Genomic DNA, 4386 nt, shown 5'->3' on the forward strand with positions numbered 1-4386 from the left:
CTTAGACTCACAGTGTCCTAGTATAGGACACTGGCCCTTTTGAAACATGAGAGGATTATCTTTTTTGCTAACTCATAACTCCTATGTATTTTTTTGCACATGACAAATTTTATTCTGCATTTTGTATTTCTTGAAAATTTTTGTAACTGAGAGCCAATGAGCAGTTAAAAATTAGAATATATGAGGAAAAAACATAACTTGAACTATCTAGTTTCACCTCTCAAACAGAGGGAAAATAAGGGAGGGTACCAGGACCAACCAGATATTTGATCACTAAGTAGTAAGCTAGACACAGAGGGGACCATTTATTCTAGCAGCCTAGGGGGTGAGGGTGGGGGATATGGGATGCAGGATGGGAACGGGGGTGGAAGGAGGGCAATTTTGGTGATGGAAATTTCCCTGGTTCAATGTTAATATGTACCTAAAATACTACTGTGCAAGATATGTAAGCCAATATGGTCAAAACAAAAATTATATATAATAAAAAAACACATCAAATAACCAATTCTGACTTGAGCACCAAAACATATAAAAATTTTTTCTATGTATTTTTTAAAAAATTATTATAACATCATGATTTATCAAATTGTTCATAACAGTTATTTTGGGAAATAAGTGTTCAAACAACAATCCCAACACCAATGTGACCTTCCTTCCACCAGAGTTCTCAGTTTCCCACCTGCTACCATAGCCTTCCCCCATACAGGCACAAAATCTTTTACTTTATATTGTTTGTTAGAACACAAAGGCAAATAGAATCATCAAAACTTAGATCAATAAAGGTCAATTTGAAATAACCATGATTTCATTGCTCAAGGATTTATTGGGCTGTGGTTGGTGCTAGAAGAGCCTTTTGTGTTATTGTTTAGGCTCACTGAGCTTGGTGATCTTCTTTGTAACTTTTCCATCAGATTTCCTATGATTCCTACTAAACTGACACTACTTTGAAATTTTGAGTTGTCACACTGCTGCTTTCAGCTGTGCAGATCAGAACCTATAAAACTGGAATAAATTTGGTGGTTTGGCAGTTTGATATGGTTAAGTTACTGGGGTATTTCTGTTGGAGGGTGCTAGGTGTAGTTGAAGGCTGTTGTGCCTTCAGACAGAAGGTCAATCTGCCCCCTTTCATTCTTAGAAGGCACCAGTGTATTCAGCCTGGACCAGCTTACCTGGAACGACTCAGAAGCTATCATTTTTTTTTTTTTTTTTTTTGGAGCTTAGTAGAGGAGCTGGACCACTCTACTGGAAAGGTAACCTAGATTCTATGTCTTAATAAAAAAATTTTCCCTGGCTTATTTTTTTCTGTAACATTTTGGGGGTATTTTCCTCTTTAACTGTGCCCTTTGAAGTATTTTGGAGGGGAGGGATAGATTCTTATCTAAACCGAATCCTGTATCTACCCTTCTCCATTATTGTGCAGCATTATGATCCTAATTACTGACTATTCTCTGTTTCTCTGAAAGCACACATGGCCTTGTCTAATTAATATAAATAACTGTATGTGGAAAAACTTAAACTTGTGTGGAAAGCCTCCAGTGGTGTGAAAAGTTGCAGTATCCAGATTTGATTATCTATATCCTATATGGTCCTTTGAGCCTTGCAAGGAGTAATCCCTGAGTTTAGAGCCAAGAGTAAGCCATAAGCACAGCCTGATATACCCTCCCTCTTTCCCTGCAAAAAAGAATTGCTGCCTTGTCATTACACTAATGCAATGCAAGAACACATTTCCATAGTTAAGACAAGAGACATTTATTAAGCCTATTTATTGTATACTTTGATATCATAAACTGCCCAAGAAGTAACTTAGTCAAACGGGAACCAAAATCATTAAATTCAATTAAATAAATTTTTTTAAGTTGAAGGTAGCTTTGATCTTAATAGAAAGTGTTCACATTTATATAGTGTTTAGGAATTTTAAAGTGCATATTAATAAATTCCCAAGTATCCCATTTACTGGGTCATGCCATTTCATTGGACCACAAAAACTTCTTCTGAGGTAATTTTCTAATAATATCATTTTAGTGGTATAATACTCCATCTCATCAAAGCCTTACTCAGAAATATTCTCACCACAAATTTTCCCACTCAGCTATGAATTTTAAACACCTTTAATTAGAACTCAGGTAGTAGAGATATCTCGTCTTGGGGAAAGAATCCCGTTAAAATAGATTAAGTCTATAATGATAATATTGATACATCAATATTTCTCTGGATTTGCTGTGAAATTTCTACCTCTGTTCTAGCGTGGGGGATATTTAAAATGTTCTTACATAACTTTATCATTTGTATAGTTGTTTTTCACAAAAATTTATCTGGTTCTGATACCATGGTTACCATAAATATAATCTCTGACAACTTTAGTCAAAACTACTTCCTACTCATATTATTGCTCATATCACATTTGTGCCTTTATTAACTTATCATTAAATGAAGATTTTAAAGTTAGAAAAAATTAATAGATTGAAGGACAGAAGAAATAGGCAGGGCCATAGCATAGTAGATAGGGCATTTTCCTTGTACACAGTCAATCTGGGTTCGATCCTCTCCATCCCATGTAGTCCTCGAGCCTGCCAGGAGTAATTTTTGAGCACTACTGGGTGTGAATAAAATAATAACCTGCCTTGCAGAAGAAATAGGCAACGATAATTCCTTTGCTTCAGGGATGGGGGTGGGCAGTATTTGGATTTTTTTTATATAAGTAAAATCTAAGCAAAGTTAAAAAAATCAACTTTTAAACTCATGGTCTGAGGAAGAATTTAAAATTTAAAAACAAAGAATTTCTTTTATCATGTCACATCTTATCTCTTATTTATTCTAAAACCAATTAATTTTCACATCGATTAAGTGTTATTAACACAGAGATGCCTATACTTAGTGACTATATTCAGAATTTTGAAGTTTAAGAGTAGATATTGGCTATGCTAGACTTGATCGCTCAGTTTTTCACCCTTCCATTATCTACCCTCTTTGCCAATGGATGTTTCAATCCATCTATTACAGAGGTCTATTCTTCACTTTTTCAATCTTAACTCAGTCATGTAAATTACTTTGATCAGTTAAATGTAGCCAGATCAAAATAAAACAGGTATTTGTAAAAAAAAAAAAAAAAAAAGTCAAAAATAAGTAAACCTGTGTGTTTTGCCTTGATGTTAGAAAAGAAAGTAGTACTCCAGGAATGAATTTTCTTTTTATTTTCTTTTTTTTTTTTTTTTTTTTTTTTTTTTTGGTTTTTGGGCCACACCTGGCAGTGCTCAGGTGTTACTCCTGGCTGTCTGCTCAGAAATAGCCCATGGCAGGCACGGGGGACCATATGGGACACCGGGATTCGAACCAACCACCTTTGGTCCTGGATAGGCTGCTTGCAAGGCAAACGCCGCTGTGCTATCTCTCTGGGCCCAGGAATGAATTTTCTTAAGGTAATAAATGTTTCAAGAGGATATAAGCAATGATTTAAAAAAATTTTTTATTTAAACACCGTGGTCATTAGGATGTTAATGAAACAGTTTTTTTTTTCCCCCCACAGATAAAGTTGTTCATGATTGAGTTTCAGTCGTGCAATGTACCTTCATCAGTTCATCTTTCCAGCCACCAATGTTCCCAGTTTTCCTCTCACCCTCCCCGGAGGCCCTCCCAACTTTCTTTTTTTCTGGCGCATGTAAATTTCTTCTCTTTCTTTCTATCTCTCTTTGTCTCTCTTCCTTTCTCTATCTTCCTTTTAATCCTTTTAGACACTTTAATTTTCAGTACAGTCCACATTTACTGCCACCAATGTCCTGTTTCCCTTCCACCCATTTTCCCTTGCCTATCTCTGAGACAGGTATTTTACTTCTCTTTCTCTTGTTCTCTCTTTTCTTTCTTGACACTATGGTTTGCACTATTGCTAATTAATGAGTACCACACATATTATTGTATCCTCTTTCAGCACCCAGTTCTTGTCTATCAGTTCCAACCATCATTGTCACCTAACTGCATTTATCACCCTTTGTGGCAAATTTCCTACCTCATATTCTCCTGATCATATTCTCCTAATCCGCATCTCTATAACCTATGTATATTAAACCATACTGTCTTTTATTTTTCTTATATCCCATATATGAGTGACATTATTCTGTCTATGCCTCTCCTTCAAACTTATTTCACTCAACATAATAATCTGCGTGTCCATACATGTGTAAGCAAACTTTATGACTTCATTTTCCAAACAGCTGCATTGTATTCCATTGTGTAGATGTTACCACAGTTACTTTAGCCACTCATCTGTTTTTGGGCACCTGAGTGGTTTACAGGTTCTGAATATTGTAAATAGTGTTGCGATAGACATAGGAGTGCAGAGGGCATTTTTGTATTTTTTTTGTGTGTTCCTAGGGTTTATCCCTATGTTTTTGG

Source organism: Suncus etruscus, chromosome 6 (genome assembly GCF_024139225.1).
Source record: "Suncus etruscus isolate mSunEtr1 chromosome 6, mSunEtr1.pri.cur, whole genome shotgun sequence".
In the NCBI taxonomy this organism is placed as follows: domain Eukaryota; kingdom Metazoa; phylum Chordata; class Mammalia; order Eulipotyphla; family Soricidae; genus Suncus; species Suncus etruscus.